Consider the following 20,535-nt stretch of genomic DNA (forward strand, 5'->3'; position numbering starts at 1 on the left):
TGGCACCGTTGCCGGGGAATTGCAAACGTGTGCCTTATTATTGGTTATTGTAAATATTTTAAAATATATATATATATTTTTTTTCTTTTACTTGTTTATTTGTTTCTCCTTTTTACCTCTTATTTCTGATATCTATTATGAATTCTCACCCCTCTCGCTTTGAGTTTGGTTCTAACTTTGTTGAAGGAAATAGAAACCACAGCAGAAATATGCATCAAGGTCAGACCAATCAAGGATGGATGGAGTCAAGAGGATCTAATCAACCCTTTAGGCAACAACACCCTCCAAGATATCATGGACAACGACCATTCTAAAATGCATACCCAGCTGAGAGATGTGGTGGACAACCTTGTAACTACCAACAAGCCCCACCCCGTGCCTATAGACCATCCTCTCAACATAACCTCGAACCACCACACTCACAAGCTTCTTTTCACCATTCGCCACCTTATGATCCTTATCCACCCCAACACCAATCCAATTACTCCCAAGAACCACCACTCCCCCATACACCATACCCATATCCATCAAAGCCAGAATCACAGGTTCGCCTTAAAGAATCAATAAAACAATTTACTGCAACCCTTCATCAACTGGAGCAAGCAATAAATCAATTATCTTCCAGACGTTCAGCCTGTCAACAGACTCCCACGGCTTTATGTGGAGAATCCAATGAAGAACGCAGTACAAAGAAGACGCTAGAAGCTCCAGTGAACAACATAGAGCATAACTTCGTACTAGAATAAGTAGAGGAAGCTGTCATTGTAGAAGAAGAAGAGTTGGTTGAAGATTTAGGAGACGCCGAACCGCCACCTGAATCCAGAGTTATGGAGAATTCCGTCAAGGATGTTACAATTGATGTTGAGGAGGATTTTGTACCGCCTCCACTGCAAATATCTTATGAAGAACTGAACGGAATAACCCAAGACACAGGCTTCCTTGATGATGATGATCACGAGTCCTGTTCTCTTAGTGACGAACTTGCATCCGCAAGTGAATTCTTTGAGACAGAAGAATCTTTCCCGAGTGAATATGAAGATGATGCTAAGGTAGATTTTTCTCAAACTCCAATATATGACTTGAGCGATGATGAGGGAGAAATTGAAGACTCTGATCAAGATATGGTTGAAGTGGAAGAATTCACAGAAGATTATAAGGGAGTAGAACTTACAGAACCACTGGAAACACCTATTCCAAGGCCATTACCACCAAACACAAACTACAAGTGGGTAACACCTTTGCCTTTTATCTTTAATTTTCCACTTGAATATGGTTTACTTGAAACAGATGGCCAGCTTAGAGCTCTCTGCAGTTTTAATAGGAAAAGGGATATGACTCGAACTCAGCGCTGGTATGCAAGATTCAATAAGGGTTCGCACTTCAACTTGAGGTGCAAGAATTGGTGTCAAGCTCAATTTAAAGGATCTCGGAAGCCGTTTGGTCACTGCAGTGAGAATTCAGACTACTCACCACCCGGCTGGAAAGATGTAGATCAAGACAAAGACGGGTGTAGAAGAAAAATTTTGGGATCCTGGAGTCTGTTCTGATATTCAACACCCCGGGAGCCTTGAAGCCTGTTTGAACTCACCTAAGGGCTTTACATGCCTTGTTTGGGACCCCGGAGGCTATTGGCATTCCAAGCATTGGTGGAGATTTCTGGATGAATTCAAACATAAGCCATCATAGCAGGAAGCTCATCCAATGTCCAATTTAAGGACTTTAACTAAAAGTGTTAGGTGGGAGACAACCCACCATGGTATGATCGTCCCTTTTTCAGTTTTCACTTTTGTCTATTTTGTTTGTTCTTGAGTTTTGATTGAACCTGGAATTTTGTATAACATTCATGGCATCTGCATTTGCATCTTATTCTGTAATAAAAAAATAGTGGCGTGCGATGCGACCGCATCGATCATGCGATCGCGTCAGTTGCGATGAAATACCCCCACCACGCGTCCGCGTCAATCATGCGGTTGCGTGACCTGGAAATCGGCATAAAGATCCAACGCCCAGAAAGTTGGGCTGGAATCGTGTGGCCATTGTGCCTTTCGCACAAAAGACCCACGCGATCGCGTCCCTGACGCGATCGCGTCACATGCACATACACTAATCCCACGCGACAGCATGAGCGACGTGATCGCGTCGCGCGGATTGGACACCATCCCAAAGGAGACAGAGAGTTGCGCTGACACGACGCTGGAATTGTGCGTTTAGCACAATTTCAAGCGACGTGATCGCATGCCTCAAGCGATCGTGTCACCTCCTCTTCTATCCGTTCCACGCGATCGCACGACCCAAGCGATCGCGTCAACCCCATTCACCCCAGCCACGCGACCGCGTGCTCCACGCGATCGCGTGGATTTGAATTATAACCCCCTGTCACGCAAACCCTATCAGTCGCGCCCCCTCTCGAAACCCTCTCTTCCTATTCACCATGCAACCACCACCCAGCCACCACCACCGGCCACCACCGCTCCCGCCGACCACCCAGAACCCACTGCCATGCCACCCCTTCCTCCTTCCCCCTCTTCCTTCTTCCCCTCTCTCCTCTTCTCCCTCCACCGCCACTGCTCCCTCTCTTCCTCCACCGCGCCGCCATTGGCCGTGCCACCTCCAACCACCACCACCCTCAACCCCCCCGTCCCAAACCTTCCCCCCATTCCCCCTAACCTTACCGAAGCCCCTGCTCCCTAACCAGCCGCCACCGCCGACGTGTCTCCCTCCTCCACCGCGACACCCGCCACCACCGCCACCCCCAGCCACCTCTCTGCCCCAATCTCCGTCATTAGCCTACCAGGTTCCGACTAACGTCACCCTTCTACCCATTCATAGTTCGTTCATATTTTTCTGTTTTTGTTCATATTTAGGCTAGTTAGATATGCATGTTGTAGTGGATTCTAGGTTGTTAGGTAGCCTAGGATGTGGTTAGTGGATTTAGGCCTAATAATTGCGTTGTTCGTGCTTCTTGCTTTATGATTTTCGCAATTCTGATGATTCTGTGTTGTTGCCTTTGTTCATATGCTGTGCTTTCTTATTTCATGCTGCTTTCTACATTGCCTTTTTCCATGTTCATATTCCTTATATGTGATTGCAGCTATGTTTCATTTTGATTCATATGTACTGTTTTGCTGCTGTTTATTTTCCGGGATAGTCCAACTTTAGCCAGAATGCTGCCCAAATTTCTGCAAAATGCTTCCATTCATATCTTGGTTTTGGCATTTTCAACTGTATTTTTATTAGTTTCCCCAAACCAATTCATGAATGCCCGGGCACGCATTCTTATTCTCTTTGATTTCCTGGCTCATAAATTGCATTTTTGATGTTTGATTCCAATTTTTGCTATTTGTATATCTATCTGAATCTTCATCAACCTGTTTTCCTTGTTTGGTTATGAGTTACCTGTAGCTTCTAATTATGAATTACATTTTGGATTGTGAATTCTTTCTTTCGAACTTTTAACTCCTATACAATCCTTAATGCCCTTTTACTTAACTCATTTCCCTCATTCTAATTCTCCTTTGCCACTTTGTGTTTCTTTTGACTATTTGCCTATTTGTTTTCATATTTTTATTATATCCTGGTTTTCTGTTTTTCAGGATGTCAGATTCCTAGAGAAAGGAAAAAGGAAAGGTACCACTGGCAAACGTAAGAGAGTAGATTCTTCTATGTCTGTCATAGATCTTCTGCATGATTCCTGCTGGCGGGAAAAACACTTTACCGCCCAGGAGAAGGCTGACCAGCTGCTCCCTGCTACTGATCCAATAAAGTTTGCAAACTGATACTGTGAGCTGAAGTATCTGGCGTTTGCAACCTCCAGGAACCTATACCTGGAAATAACTCTGAAGATCCCAGGAGAACTCCAGCAATATACCTCTAATTAGATCAAAGAAAGAGGCTGGTTCTTCCTGGAGAGGAACCTTACAGAGATCAATGCATCTTGGGTATGGGAATTTTACTGAAATTACTTCAAAACTTCCCTAGATACAGTAAACCTAAAAGGGAAGCAGATACTGGTCACTGACGAAGAAATTGAGGACATTCTGCAGCTCCCACCTAAGTCCGATCAGCCTGATGGTTACAAAAAGGTTGAGGAGGACATGCGTTTCTTGAGGTTTGATTGGGATGCTATCAAGGCAAGGATAACCCTTAACCCGACTATTCCGTGGGAAATGGGTTAGGATACCACCATGCCTAAGGGAATCAAGCGGATTTACTTAAATGATGAGGCTCGGCTATGGCACCAGATCTTGAGCAACTATGTTATGCCGAGTACCCATGAGATAGAGATACCGGCCGCTATGATCACCCTCCTTTGGTGTGTGATGGAGGGTAAGGACCTGTACCTGCCACGTTTTATCCGGTCCTACATGGCCAGGGTCCACGTCTGAGGCACTTTTTCCTTTCCCTATTTGGTTACCCAGCTGGGCCATCGAGCTGACGTGCCTTGGAAGGATGCCGATGAAAAGCCCACGACTGCAGACCGCAGGAAGATTATTCCTCATAGTAGGAACTTTCTAGCTTTGGGCTACAGACCCCCACCCTTCACTGCTACTGATGAGACAGCCACACCATCTGCTGGTCCTTCTTCTTCCACAGCTACCCCTGCTACCACTACTGCACCTCCCCCTACCTCAGAGCCTGTTTATCACCTTGTGCACCACCTGTTTCAGCAGCTAGATAGAATGGAGCGCCGCAACCGGCGCCAGTGTGAGAGATCTGAGCATCGCAACAGGCGACGCTATGAGCACCTGAAGCTGTTGATTCGATCTGGCGGCGACATCCCCTCCGAGCCTGACATACCATCAGAGCCATCTGAGGAGGAGGCGGATGAGCAAGAGGAGGAGCCTGCACCCCCTCAAGTTGCACAGGCAGGCACAGAGCACACTGCACCACAGCAGGAGGTCCCACATCAGATCCAGGTTGCAGATCCAGAGATCCCCATTCAGTCAATACCTCCTCTGCAGCAGACAGATCCTCAGACCACCACCACAGAGACTCCAGCTATCCACCCTACCAGTGATGACTCCCCTTCACACCCAGCTTGAGTGAGCATCGAGGACGATGCTTTATTTTAAGTGTGGGGAGGTCGCCATCTCTGGCATACTATTTTGGTGAACCACTACAGACCCTTCTTTTTTTTATTTTGGCTATTTTTCTGTATTTTTCTCTTTATTTTTATTTTTATTTTTATTTTCTGAGTACTTATACATTGCTACTTTCATGTATTTTTGCTCTATTTCTGCATTTTGCACTTTAGTTCATATTTTAGCCATTTAGTTTAGTTTACAGTTCTAACTTATTAGCTATAGAGTAGGTAGATTAATTAGTATAGTTTACCCTTTTGGCATATAATAGTTTAATTTGATCAGAATAAAAGGAGTAGACTAGGAAATTTAAACAAGATCAAAACAATCTACACACTTTGTATACAAAGTATTACATCATGTAGTTAAGTTAACACCATTTCATCAAGGAGGAACACAAACTTTAAAGCCATTCAATATATTTTACATTGAGTATAATGGGAACTCTTGATTTCTACTTGCATGATATACTTAAGTGATACATGATTTATGAGTTTGAGAACATACAGCCTGTGAGTTTTGAGCTTAATTGTATGGTTACATTTAAACCATAATATTTTATTCATGTGTGTTCCACCCTTCTTTTTTATTCTGGTGTTCTTTACTTCGTTTTAATCTATATATCCAGTTATAGAATATAGATACATACCAAGAAAGTGATTGAGGCCTTGTTTGATTTTAACTCACTATCCCAAATAAAGCCTACCTTTTATGACATCCTCATTAGCCCCCTTGAGCCTTTTAATCCCCTCTTATTATATAACCATATTACTAGCCTTAAGCAGAAAAACAAATTAAAAATCCCAAGTTGAATCCTTGGTTAGCTTAAGATAGAAATTGTGTAATTAATTAAGTATGGGGAAACTTTATGAGAACATGGATGATAGAAACAAAGGTAGAGAAGTTGAAAAGAATAAAGATATTTTGGGAAGCATGCTCATGTGAAATTAAAATAATTAATTACCATGTGCATTAAAAAAAAGTATGCAAATTAAAAGCAAATGCACATGGAGCAAATATTAAAACTAATACATGAGCATGTAACATTAAAAAGTGGGAAAAATATGGGAAAATAGGTAAAGAAGCTTTACTTTAGAAATTATGTATGTTAGGTGAGATCTTAGACTAATTAAGGATTCACTTATTAGCTCACTTAGCCTTATACATATACCCTTACCTTTACCTTGGCCCCATTACAACCTTAATTAAAGACCTCATGATTTTTGGTATGTCTATATTTTATAATTGTTGATTGGTTAGATGAAGAACAAACTTATAGAAAGTAAGGATAAAAAGAAGAATAGAGTGATTAACCCAATAAACACTAAGTGACTAGAGAGTAAACACAAAATCCAGTGAGGGTTCGCTAACTCATTAACATATATCTCTGCTTAAATTTCTAATTGTCTTGCAAGTTTATAAAATGTTTTTCTCTCCCATCTCAATTGTAAAAGTGCTTTATCATTATCTAATGTTGGCTATATATATATATGATTCCTTGAGAATGTGAATTAATTTAACTACATGTAAGCTTTATATATGAGTGAATAAAATTAGAATTGCATCATGCATTTAGTTAGTTGAATTTAGATTAGAATTGCATTGCATGGCATTCAACCACTTCAACCTTACTTTTTACCTTGGACATAGCATGAGGACATGCTATTACTTAAGTGTGGGGAGGTTGATAAACCCATATTTTATGATATATTTTGTGCTTAATCTGAGTGATTTATTCAATCCTTCACCCACTTATTCATATTAATTGCATGGTTTTACTTTCCCTTCCTTATTATGTGATGTATGTGAAAAACATGTTTCCTATGTTTTAGAATTAATTATTTTAATTACCCTTATTTCCATTCGATGCCATGATTAGTGTGTTAAGTAGTTTCAGATCTTCTAAGGCAGGAATGACTTAAAGGATGGAAAAGGAAACATACAAAAAATGTAAGGAAAGCATAAAACGGAGTTTTGGAGAAACTGGCATCCACGCGATCGCATGGACGACGCGGCCGCATGCAAAGCGCGAAGAGGCAGCGACGCGGCCGCATGGCTGACGCGACCGCGCGCCTAACGAAGAACACCTATGACGTGGCCGCATGACTGACGCGACCGCGCGACAAGGAAAACTCCAATTGACGCGACCGCGTGACCCACGCGGACGCGTGACAGAGGCCACTTACCAGAAATTATAGAAAACACACATAGCAGATTCTGAAGCCCTTTTCGGCCCAAATCCAAGTCCAGAATTCATATACCAGAGGTTATGATGTGGAGGAATGCATCCATGGAGGGAGCTCGGCAATTTTAGTCACTTTCCATGATTTAGATCTAGTTTTGAGAGAGGTTCTCTCCTCTCTCTCTTTAGGATTTAGGATTTAGGACTTCTCTTAGTTTTAGGAGTAACTCTCGATCCCAGGTTCAATGTTCTTTTACTTTATAATTATCTCTTATTTTCAGATACCATTAATGCTTGCTTGTATTAGTTATGTTGCCTATTTGGCTTATGCTACATTCATGTTATGATTTTCTTATTTAATGCTATTTGAGGTATTTCAGTTTAATATTGCTTTCTTTATTTATGCAATTGATTATTCCCAATCTGAAGACAATTTTTTTATTCCAGCAGATTTAATTTCTTTTCCTTTTGGTCTTGGTTGAGAAATCAGTAACTCAGGAGTTATCTTAGCTCAACATAATTGATAACTGTTATCTTTGCTAATTGAACTGAACTTCAATAATCCCAACCTTTTCTTAGGAAATAAATAGGATTCGAAGATTAACTAATTAGTCCCTTGACTTTCCTTTGCTTTAGCAAAGGTTGATTAAGTGGAATTAAGATTCAACTTTTATTGTTATTGATAAGAATAACTAAGTCTGGACTTCCAATTTCTCCTACCTTGCCAAAGGGTTTGCTTTACAGTATTTATTTATTTTAATTATCATTTAAATTATTTGCCATATTTATTCCTCATTCTCAAAACCCCAATTTTACCTTTTTCATAGCCAATAATAAGAACATACCTCCCTGCAATTCCTTGAGAAGACGACCCGAGGTTTAAATACTCGGTTATCAATTTTAAAGGGGTTTGTTACTTGTGACAACCAAAACGTTTCCACGAAAGGATTTTTGTTGGTTTAGAAACTATATCTACAATGCGACTATTTTTATAAAATTCTTTACTAGCAAAAATCCCAACGTCAATACGTTGTTGAGATTGATAAAATGGTAAATTTGAATGAGGATTGAGTATAATGTTATACAATTGATGTGGAGGTTGAGATTAATGCAAGGTGAAGGAAAATTTTGGTAAGAATGGTATAATAAGTTATAAAAGGTAGAATTTGATGAAAAATGGAGTTTGGAAATGTTATAGAAAGATTGTAGAAATGGTGAATTTTGACCCAAGAGGGTAGAATGTGCTGTAATTAGAAGTTGGTATTGTTTTGGTTGGATGTGGTTTGTGAAAATTTGTAAATTGAGGCTTTTGTGAGTTTTGGTAAAAAGTGATTTTTAGTGAACTTTGTCTGATCATAACTTATTCCCTGGTTTTCAAAATTGATTGAAACTTGTTTGGAATTAAAATTCATTGGAAACTCTTTAGATCGATGTAAAGTTTGTAAAATTTGGAATTTTGAAGAGGAAGTTATGATGAAACAATGATTGGTGTTAAAATCTAAAATTCTGCAAAGTTGCAGAATTTTAAGATTTCTGGTATGTACGCACGCACAGCCTTGTGCGCACGCACACCTCTGCAAAATTTTAAACCTATGTGCACGTACAGACCTGTGCGTACGCACACACAGAGGTAGGCAATCTGTTTATAGCGCTAGCACAGCTTGTGCATGCACATACCCAATGAGGAATTACAACTTGTGCGAATCCCCAACCCTGTGTGGACGCACACGTTGGGGAGGCCAGTCTGTTGAGGGTGCTAGCACAGGTTGTGCAAGCGAATAGACATTATGAATTTTAGTACCTGTGCATACGCACACCTCTGTGAGTATGGACATTTTTAAAACTTCTCCAGGGCGTGCACGCGCACACCCCTGTGGGTTCACACACATCCTGTTTCTCAAATTTAACTTTGTTTTTCAACTATTTTACCTTCCCAATAAGATTGTAAGCTTCTATAAAACCATTTTAAGGCTTTTGGGCTAAATTTTTGAGTATGAGAACATGGGAAATAACCTAAGGGCTTTCAGTTGATATTATATTGAAAGATTAGAAAATGGAGGATTAGGTTTCGGGTGTTCTGAGGATGGTTTGATGGCGGGTGAAGGTAGATTGGTATGTGAAAATGAAACTAATGAACTGTTGAGTTCGGAATTGAATTGTGAATGGACAGTGGTTGAGATAGGTTGAGGACTCTGAATGAGATGATGGATCCATGTAAGCTGAAAATGTTTCGGAAAACCACTGAAGTCCTGATTCATACTTAGATTTTGAAACGCTATGCGCCCGGAAGGGACAGCGGTTGGATCCCACCTGTCGAGGTAGCGGCAGTGGCGTAAGGGTGGTGGTTCGTCCCGCTTGCGTTGAGATGTGAGGTCTGAGGCAAGAGTATCCCGCTCGCATTCCTTCGGATCAATAGAGTGTACAGGCACAAAACCCTGGACAGTGATCCGAGCACTATATCTCGGGGATTCGCAATAATGATTCCGAAGGGCGACATCTCCATGGAGATGTGTCGGGTTGGCAATTGAACCGACAATGTGATATCACAACCAATAGGATAGGCATTCATCATGTGCATTTTCTATTTGCTTATTTGCTTTGCCGACTTGTAATTGTATGCCTAATTAAATAACATGCCTATTTGCATACTTGATCTACTTGTATTACATGCTTCTACTTGTGTTTTACTTGCATTGTAATTAATTGTGATTTCAAATGGGATTGAGGAGGCTCGGAAGGCGGTGGCGATGGGATCACGTGGAGGATAGGTTGGTGAAGGCTATAGAACAGCAGAGATTGTTAGAATAGAATATCCCATAAGTTAGATAACCCATTCTATACTGTTAAGATTTTAAGTTATGTTGAGGTTTATAATTATGCTTTACTGTTTTAGTTATGCGTTAAGATTGAAATCTTGTGATGGATATGGAATCTAGGATTGCCTCTGGCATCCTGGGGTCTTATATCCTACATCACTGAGCACTGTTACCATACTGAAAACCTATGGTTCTTATACCATATTTCTGTTGTATTTTTTAGATGCATGTCGTAACCCACCTCGGTGAGTTATTTGGATGGTGACAGAAGCGGAGGATCCTGTTACTCTTGGGATTGTTTTATTTTATTTTGTTTGTACATCTCTTATTTTGTATTTTTGTTTTGCCTAGAGGCTTGTATTTGAGAGAACAAAACATGTATAAGCTATTTTAAACTTCTGGTTCTATTTTGTCTGTATATATGGCTAGCCGGCTTAAACTCCGCGAGCCATGGCTAGGTTCTTATGATATTATACTCTTTATCCTTTATTATATCACATCTATTTCTTGTGCTTTAAGTTAGTAGCTTCGTTAGTATGTTTTGCGCCTTTCAAATCCTATGTTTTGTGCTATATCCTTCATCAGGCTTCTAGATTATATTACTTCTTCTATATATTATATGTATGAGCTTAGAACTATCGTAACCTTTAATTTACCTTTGCTTTATGACGCGAGGTAAAGCTTAGGCTAATTAGGGTGTTACATTTAGTGGTATCAGAGCGGTTCGTCCTCGTGAGCCTGAGGGATGGACCGATTGTGCTTCATTGCATACTCTAGGTCATTTTTCTTTCATGCTATTTAGGTTATCTACTTGATATTTCATAGCATGCTTGTTTGTGGGTGCGTTTTTGGGATAATTGAAGCACTAGGATTTTGATATTGAGACTGATCACCTTGATATCAATTGTTTAGTGTAGACAGGAACCCTGAATGGCTTCTCGCGGACGAGGTCGTATTCGTACTCGAAGAGAGAATGAGAGTAACCAGTCGACAGATAATCACCCTGAACTTATGTCGGCGATAACTAGCTTAGCTAACACGATTCAAGCAAGCACTGCCAAGGACTACTCGTGCTGTGCGGTGAACCCGGTAATCAGTCAGAAGCAAAAATGAAGAAGGTGCTGAGGATGACTTAGTTGGTGTTCCGAGAACTTTAGCTGCTTTTCTGAAGGCTGACTCGCCAGTTTTTTAGGGATCGATAAATCCTGTTGAAGAAGACAACTGGGTAAGAGCTGTGGAGGGTGCATTACAAACTCAACAATTCCTGAGTAATCAATTCGTGGAATATGCGGCTTATCAACTAATGGGAGAAGCTCAGCAATGGTGGCAAGGAGAGTGTCGACTGCTACGCCTACAGAAGGTGGACATTACATGGTGATGACAAGTCATCTTAGCCTAGTTTTACTAGTCTTTTTCCTTTGTTTTCAATAGGTTTTATGCACTTTCTTAAGCCATAAGTAAGCCAATTGGGTTGAAATTCATGTTTCCTTTGATTCAATCAACCATGGATAAATTGATGCATTTTCATGAGTTTTTGTGCCATAATTGCTCATATGACAAGAAGAAGAATAACTCTCATGATGATGGCATAGCTTTGATACAATTGTTGTTGATGACAGGAAAAATAAAGCTTGGAAGAAGGTTGCAAGAATGGGCTTTGAAAGAAGGGATTCACGTTTGAGCTAACGTTTGACCTCAAATGTTAACTCAAACGTGAGAAGCAGATGAAGAACACCCTGGGAAGAGCCAACGTTTGTGCCAACGTTTGCCTCAAACGTTGTGGCAAACGTTGGCTGAAGAAGAAGCAGGGGAAGGAGCCAACGTTTGCGCCAACATTTGCCTCAAACGTGAGGTCAAACGTTGGCGCCAAAAAGAAGAGAAATAGAGCTCCTGGGCCCAGCAACGTTTGAGCCAACGTTTGCCTCAAACGTGAGGTCAAACGTTGGCTACATTTTGGCAAGAAAGAGCATGGAAGAGCACCCCTGATTGATGGTTTAGATGAGCCATGTTTGCACCAACATTTGCCTCAAATGTTGGGCCAAACGTTGGCCAAAAAGGGAGCCTGGGAAGACCCACGTTTGAGCTCACATTTGACTTCAAACGTTGGCTCAAACGTGGATGACAACAAGAAGGGCATCTGCATAATGCCTCACACAAGGGACGTTTGAGTCAACGTTTGCCTCAAACGTTGACTCAAACGTGAATGGTTCATGGCCCGGTTCACAAGTGGATTTCTTCCCAACACCAAGAGCAATCAACAGAGGCTATTGTCAACCCAATTCCATCAAGACTAAAGGCCCAATTCAAGGCTTAATGATCATTTGAAGAAAGTGTATAAATAGCTTAGGATTTGAAGTTTTAAGGGAGCTTTTCTTTGGGGAGTTTTCTTTGAGAATTTTCATAGTATTCACAGTAGAGAGCTTTTGGGTCTTGAGCTGTTTTGAGATTCTGAGTCTTGGGGAAGGAGAATTGAATTCTCTTCCTCTTAGTTGTCTTGTTTTCAATTTCATCTACACTTATCTTGAGTCTTGGGTGTTGAAGAATTGAGGAAATTCTGTCTCAATCTCACCTTGAGATTTCTCTGTTTTTCTTATTGCAACTTCTGGAAATTGAACTTGGATTTACATTTCTACATTGCTCTCTTCTTTAATTTTGCATTTGCTCTCTGAATTTGGATCTAGGAAGGCATTGAGATCTAGACTCAGTTATCTAGTCTCTTGGGTCCTGAGATCTATTGGTTTCCACTTTAATTTCCTTGTTTAATTACTACATCAAGCTTATTTTCCTTTTAGTTTTGAGATCCTGTTCAACTAATTCCATCAACTACTCTTCATTCTGTTTAGTTTTGCTTTTCCCTTGTTTAATTCCTGCAGATCCAATTCCCATTCCCCTTTTATTTTTCAAGTCATTTATATTTCTTGCACTTTAAGTTTCTGCAATTTACATTACTTGCACTTTAAGATTCAGCTCTTTTTCTTTTTGTTCCCTTTAATTTCCTGCAAATCACCCACTCCCCGTTACATTCTATGCAATTTAATTTCTGTCAACACAATTTCACACAATCAACACTTGTTTGCTTGACTAACTCAACCACTAAACTAAAATTGCTCAATCCTTCAATCCTTGTGGGATCGACCTCACTCCCGTGAGTTTTATTACTTGATGCGAACACTTGCCGGTGAGTTTTGTGTCGGATCATTTTCCGCACATCACATGGGCGTTATTCCATGAAGCTTTCTACAAAAAGTATTTGCATGAATCATTAAGGGAGGCTAGAGAGTTGGAGCTCTTACAGCTGAAGCAAGGGTCCATGACTATAGCTGAATACACCAGCAAGTTCATGGAACTCTGTAGGTCTTCGAGAATAAGTTAGGGTACTCCTGAGTCCTATGAGGGATGGAAATGTGTCAAATATGAAGTAGGGCCGAGGGAAGATATCATGTGTGTTGTGGATCCATTGGAGATTAGGAGATTCTCTGAATTGGTGGATGGTGCACGAAATTGTGATCATTAATGGCGTCATCAACAGGGTACGCTCAATTGCAATCTCAACTCTTTATCACAACTTCGCACAACTAACCAGCAAGTGCACTGGGTAGTCCAAGTAATAAACCTTACGTGAGTAAGGGTCGATCCCACGGGGATTGTTGGTATGAAGCAAGCTATGGTCATCTTGTAAATCTCAGTAAGGTGGATTCAAATGGTTATGGAGGATTAATGATAAAACATAAAATAAAGATAGAGATACTTATGTAATTCATTGGTGAGAATTTCAGATAAGCGTACGGAGATGCTTTGTCCCTTCCGTCTCTCTGCTTTTCTACTGTCTTCATCCAATCCTTCTTACTCCTTTCCATGGCAAGCTGTATGTTGGGCATCACCGTTGTCAATGGCTATAGTCCCGTCCTCTCAGTGAAAATGTTCAACACGCTCTGTCACAGCACGGCTATTCATATGTCGGTTCTCGATCATGTCGGACTAGAATCGAGTGATTCTTTTGCGTCTGTCACTAACGCCCCACAATCGCGAGTTTGAAGCTCGTCACAGTCATTCAATCCTTGAATCCTACTCAGAATACCACAGACAAGGTTTAGACCTTTCGGATTCTCAAGAATGCCGCCATCAATTCTAGCTTATACCACGAAGATTCTGATTAAGGAATCCAAGAGATATACATTCAAGCCTTGTTTGCATGTAGAACGGAAGTGGTTGTCAAGCACGCGTTCATAAGTGAGAATGATGATGAGCGTCACATAATCATCACATTCATCAAGTTCTTGAGTGCGAATGAATATCTTGGAACAAGAATAAGCTGAATTGAATAGAAGAACAATAGTAATTGCATTAATACTCAAGGTACAGCAGAGCTCCACACCTTAATCTATGGTGTGTAGAAACTCCACCGTTAAAAATACATAAGAACAAGGTCTAGGCATGGCCGAGGGGCCAGCCCCCATGATCTAAGAACTAGACGTCCAAAGATGAAAATACAATAGCAAAAGGTCCTATTTATAGAGAACTAGTAGCTTAGGATTTATAAAAATGAGTAAATGACGTAAAAATTCACTTCCGGGCCCACTTGGTGTGTGCTTGGGCTGAGCATTGAAGCTTCTATGTGTAAAGACTTTTTTTGGAGTTAAACGCCAGCTTTTGTGCCAGTTTGGGCGTTTAACTCCCACTTCTGTGCCAGTTCGGCGTTAAACGCCGGGCAGTCTTGAGCTGATTTGGAACGCCGGTTTGGGCCACCAAAATCACGGGCAAAGTATGGACTATTATATATTGCTGGAAAGCCCAGGATGTCTACTTTTCAACGCAATTGAGAGCGCACCAATTGGGCTTCTGTAATTCCAGAAGATCTACTTCGAATACAGGGAGGTCAGAATCCAACAGCATCTGCAGTCCTTTTTCAGCCTCTGAATCAGATTTTTGCTCAGGTCCCTCAATTTCAGCCAGAAAATACCTGAAATCACAGAAAAACACACAAACTCATAGTAAAGTCTAGAAAAATGAATTTTAAATAAAAACTAATAAAAATATAATAAAAACTAACTAAAACATACAAAAAACATGCTAAAAACAATGCCAAAAGCGTATAAATTATCCACTCATCACAACACCAAACTTAATTTGTTGCTTGTCCCCAAGCAACTGAAAATCAAATAGGATAAAAAGAAGAGAATATACGATGAATTCCAAAAACATCTATGAAGATCAGTATTAATTAGATGAGCGGGGCTTTTAGCTTTTTGCCTCTGAAAAGTTTTGGCATCTCACTTTATCCTTTGAAGTTCAGAATGATTGGCTTCTGTAGGAACTCAGAATCCGGATAGTGTTATTGATTCTCCTAGTTTGTATGATGATTCTTGAACACAGCTACTTTATGAGTCTTGGCCGTGGCCCAAAGCACTCTGTTTTCCAGTATTACCACCGGATGCATCCATGCCACAGACACATAAATGGGTGAACCTTTTCAGATTGTGACTCAGCTTTGCTATAGTCCCCAATTAGAGGTGTCCAGGGTTCTTAAGCACACTCTTTTTGCTTTGGATCACGACTTTTTAACCGCTCAGTCTCAAGTTTTCACTTGACACCTTCACGCCACAAGCACATGGTTAGGGACAGCTTGGTTTAGCCACTTAGGCCAGGATATTATTCCTGTGGGCCCTCCTATCTACTGATGCTCAAAACCTTGGATCCTTTTTATTTTTACCCTTGCCTTTTGGTTTAAAGGGTTATTGGCTTTTTCTGCTTGCTCTTTCTTTTTCTTTCTCTCTCTTTTTTTTTCGCATATACTTTTTTTTTCTGCAAGGTTTTCACTGCTTTTTCTTGCTTCAAGAATCAATTTGATGATTTTTCAGATCCTCAGTAACATTTCTCCTTTTCCATCATTCTTTCAAGAGCCAACAATTTTAACATTCATGAACAACAAATTCAAAATACATATGCACTGTTCAAGCATACATTTAGAAATCAAAAGTATTGCCACCACATCAAAATAATTAATCTGTTATAAAATTTGAAATTCATGCAATTCTTCTCTTTTTCAATTAAGAACATTTTTCATTTAAGAAAGGTGATGGATTCATAGGATGTTCATAACTTTAAGGCATAGACACTAAGACACTAATGATCATAAGACACAAACATAAATAAAACATAAAGCATAATTTTTGAAAAACAGAAAAATAAAGAACAAGGAGATTAAAGAATGGGTCCACCTCAGTGATGGCGGTTTGTTCTTCCTCTTGAAGATCTTATGGAGTGCTTGAGCTCTTCAATGTCTCTTCCTTGCCTTTGTTGGTCCTCTCTCAGGATTTTTTGATATTCTCTAATTTCATGGAGGAGGATGGAATGTTCTTGGTGCTCCATCCTTAGTTGTCCCATGTTGGAACTCAATTCTCCTAGGAAGGTGTTGATTTGCTCCCAATAGTTTTGTGGAGAAAAGTACATCCCTTGAGGCATCTCAGGGATTTCATGATGAGGAATCTCCTCATGTCCATGAGTGGGATCTCTTGTTTGCTCCATCCTCTTCTTAGTGATGGGATTGTCTTCATCAATGAGGATGTCTCCCTCTATGTTAATTCCAACTGAATTACAGAGGTGACAAATGAGATGAGGGAAGGCTAACCTTGCCAAGGTAGAGGACTTGTCCACCACCTTATAAAGTTCTTGGGATATAACCTCATGAACTTCTACTTCCTCTCCAATCATGATGCTATGAATCATGATAGCCCGGTTGCTAGTGGGAATGATTGAGCGTTGGATAAACTCCAACCATCCCCTAGCCATGGGCTTGAGGTCATGCCTTCTCAGTTGAACCGGCTTCCCTCTTGAATCTCTCTTCCATTGAGCGCCCTCTTCACAAATGTCTATGAGGACTTGGTCCAAACTTTGATCAAAGTTGACCCTTCTAGTGTAGGGGTGTTCATCTCCTTGCATCATGGGCAAGTTGAATGCCAACCTTACATTTTCCGGACTAAAATCTAAGCATTTCCCCCGAACCATTGTAAGCCAATTCTTTGGGTCCGGGTTCACACTTTGATCATGGTTCTTGGTGATCCATGCATTGGCATAGAACTCTTGAACCATTAAGATTCCGACTTGTTGAATGGGGTTGGTAAGAACTTTCCAACCTCTTCTTTGGATCTCATGTCGGATCTCCAAATATTCACTCTTTTTGAGTTTGAAAGGGACCTCGGGGTTCACCTTCTTCATGGCTACAACTTTATAGAAGTGGTCTTGAGATGAATCTCTCCATCTCCCATGACTCGGAGGTGGAAGCTTTTGCCTTCCCTTTCCTCTTTTTAGAGGTTTCTTCGGCCTTAGGTGCCATAAATGGTTATGGAAAAACAAAAAGCAACGCTTTTACCACACCAAACTTAGAAGGTTTGCTTGTCCTCGAGCAAAAGAGGAAAGAAGAGAGTAGAAGAAGAAGAAAGATAGGAGATGGATGGGGGGCTTTGTGTTTTGGCCAAAGGAGAGAAGTGGTGTTTATGTTGTGTGAAAATGAAGAAGTGAAGAAGGGTTTATATAGGGGTGGAGAGAGGGGTAGGGTTCGGCCATTATGGGTGGGTTTGGGAGGGAAAGTTGTTTGAATTTGGATGGTAGGGTAGGTGGGGTTGTATGAAGGATGGATGTGAGTGGTGAAGAGAATTGTGGGATTTGATAGGTGAGGGGTTTTTGGGAAAGAGGTATTGAGGTGATTGGTGAATAGGTGAAGAAGAGAGAGAGTGGTGGGGTAGGTGGGGATCCTGTGGAGTCCACAGATCCTGAGGTATCAAGGATAACTCATCCCTGCACCAAGTGGCGTGCAAAAACGCCCTTTTCTGCTAATCCTGGCGTTAAACGCCAGGCTGCTGCCAATTTCTGGCATTTAACGCCAGCTTCGTGCCCCTTTCTGGCGTTAAACGCCAGTCTGGTGCCCCTTTCTGGCGTTAAACGACCAAAATGGTGCCAGACTGGGCGTTAAACACCCTTTTGTTGCCCTTACTGGTGTTTAAACGCCAGCAAGCTTTTCCTCCAGGGTGTGCTGTTTCTCTTTCTGTTTTTCATTCTGTTTTTGCTTTTTCAGTTGTTTTTGTGACTTTACATGATCACCAACCTATAGAAAACATAAAATAACAATGGAAAATAGATAAATATAACATTGGGTTGCCTCCCAATAAGTGCTTCTTTAATGCAGTAGCTTGACAGTGGGCTCTCATGGAGCCTCACAGATACTTAGAGCAATGTTGGAACCTCCCAACACCAAACTTAGAGTTTGACTGTGGGGGCTCTGTTTGACTCTGTTTTGAGAGAAACTCTTCATGCTTCCTCTCCATGGTTACAGAAGGATATCCTTGAGCCTTAAACACAAGGGATTCTTCATTCACTTGAATGATCAATTCTCCTCTGTCAACATCAATCACAGCCTTTGCTGTGGCTAGGAAGGGTCTGCCAAGGATGATGGATTCATCCATGCACTTCCCAGTCTCTAGGACTATGAAATCAACAGGGATGTAATGGTCTTCAATCTTTACCAGAACATCCTCTACAAGTCCATAAGCTTGTTTTCTTGAATTGTTTGTCATCTCTAGTGAGATTCTTACAGCTTGTACCTCAAAGATCCCTAGCTTCTCCATTACAGAGAGAGGCATGAGGTTTATGCTTGACCCTAGGTCACACAGAGCCTTCTTGAAGGTCATGGTGCCTATTGTACAAGGTATTAAGAACTTCCCAGGGTCCTGTCTCTTTTGAGGTAATCTCTGCCTAGTCAAGTCATCCAGTTCTTTGGTGAGCAAAGAAGGTTCATCCTCCCAAGTCTCATTACCAAATAACTTGTCATTTAGTTTCATGATTGCTCCAAGGTACTTAGCAACTTGCTCTTCAGTGACATCTTTGTCCTCTTCAGAGGAAGAATACTCATCAGAGCTCATGAATGGCAGAAGTAATTCCAATGGAATCTCTATGGTCTTAGTGTGAGCCTCAGATTCCCATGGTTCCTCATTAGGGAACTCATTGGAGGCCAGTGGACGTCCATTCAGGTCTTCCTCAGTAGCGATCACTGCCTCTTCCTCCTCTCCAATTTCGGCCATGTTGATGGCCTTACACTCACCTTTTGGATCCTCTTCTGTATTGCTTGGAAGAGTACTAGGAGGGAGTTCAGTAACTTTTTTACTCAGCTGACCCACTTGTGCCTCAAAGTTTCTAATGGAGGACCTTGTTTCAGTCATGAAACTTTGAGTGATTTTGATTAGATCAGAGACCATGGTTGCTAAGTCAGAGTGGCTCTACTTAGAATTCTCTGTCTATTGCTGAGAAGATGATGGAAAAGGCTTGCCATTGCTAAACCTGTTTCTTCCACCATTATTGTTGTTGAAAGTTTATTGAGGTCTCTGTTGATCATTCCATGAGAGATTTGGATGATTTCTCCATGAAGGATTATAGGTGTTTCCATAGGGTTCTCCCATGTAATTCACCTCTTCCATTGATGGGTTCTCAAGATCATAAGCTTCTTCTTCAGATGAAGCGTCCTTAGTACTGCTTGGTGCAGCTTGCATTCCAGACAGACTTTGAGAAATCATATTGACTTGCTGAGTCAATATTTTGTTCTGAGCCAATATGGCATTCAGAGTATCAATCTCAAGAACTCCTTTCTTCTGATTCGTCCCATTGTTCACAGGATTCCTTTCAGAAGTGTACATGAATTGGTTATTTGCATCCATTTCAATGAGTTCTTGAGCTTCTGCAAGCGTCTTCTTCAGATGAAGAGATCCTCCAGCAGAGCTATCCAATGACATCTTGGATAGTTCAGACAGACCATCATAGAAGATACCTATGATGCTCCATTCAGAAAGCATGTCAAAAGGACACTTTCTGATCAATTGTTTGTATCTTTCCCAAGCTTCATAGAGGGATTCACCTTCCTTCTGTCTGAAGGTTTGGACTTCCACTCTAAGCTTACTCAATTTTTGAGGTGGAAAGAACTTTGCCAATAAGGCATTGACTAGCTTTTCCCAAGAGTTCAGGCTTTCTTTAGGTTGTGAGTCCAACCATATCCTAGCTCTGTCTCTTACAGCAAAAGGGAATAGCATAAGTCTGTAGACCTCAGGGTTATCCCCATTAGTCTTGACAGTGTCACAGATTTGCAAGAACTCAGCTAAAAACTGATGAAGATCTTCCAATGGAAGTCCATGGAACTTGCAATTCTGTTGCATTAGAGAAACTAATTGAGGCTTAAGCTCAAAGTTGTTTGCTCCAATGGCAGGGATTGAAATGCTTCTCCCATAGAAGTCAGGAGTAGGTGTAGTAAAGTCACCCAGCACCTTCCTTGCATTGTTGTCATTGTTGTTGTTTTCGGCTGCCATGTCTTCTTTTTGTTTGAAGATTTCTGTTAGGTCCTCTACAGAGAGTAGTGCTTTAGCTTCTCTTAGCTTTCGCTTCAAGGTCCTTTCAGGTTCAAGATCAGCCTCAACAA

The 20,535-nt window shown here is 41.0% G+C and overlaps 1 non-coding gene across 1 annotated transcript; it reads left to right on the top strand.

The window, feature by feature from the left end:
- Positions 1-19,912: 19,912 nt before the first annotated feature.
- Positions 19,913-20,020, top strand: LOC112799462 (small nucleolar RNA R71). Its single transcript, XR_003201043.1, has one exon. It is a non-coding gene; the product is annotated as a small nucleolar RNA R71 (small nucleolar RNA).
- Positions 20,021-20,535: the final 515 nt, after the last annotated feature.

Source organism: Arachis hypogaea, chromosome 4, assembly GCF_003086295.3.
Source record: "Arachis hypogaea cultivar Tifrunner chromosome 4, arahy.Tifrunner.gnm2.J5K5, whole genome shotgun sequence".
Lineage (NCBI taxonomy): Eukaryota > Viridiplantae > Streptophyta > Magnoliopsida > Fabales > Fabaceae > Arachis > Arachis hypogaea.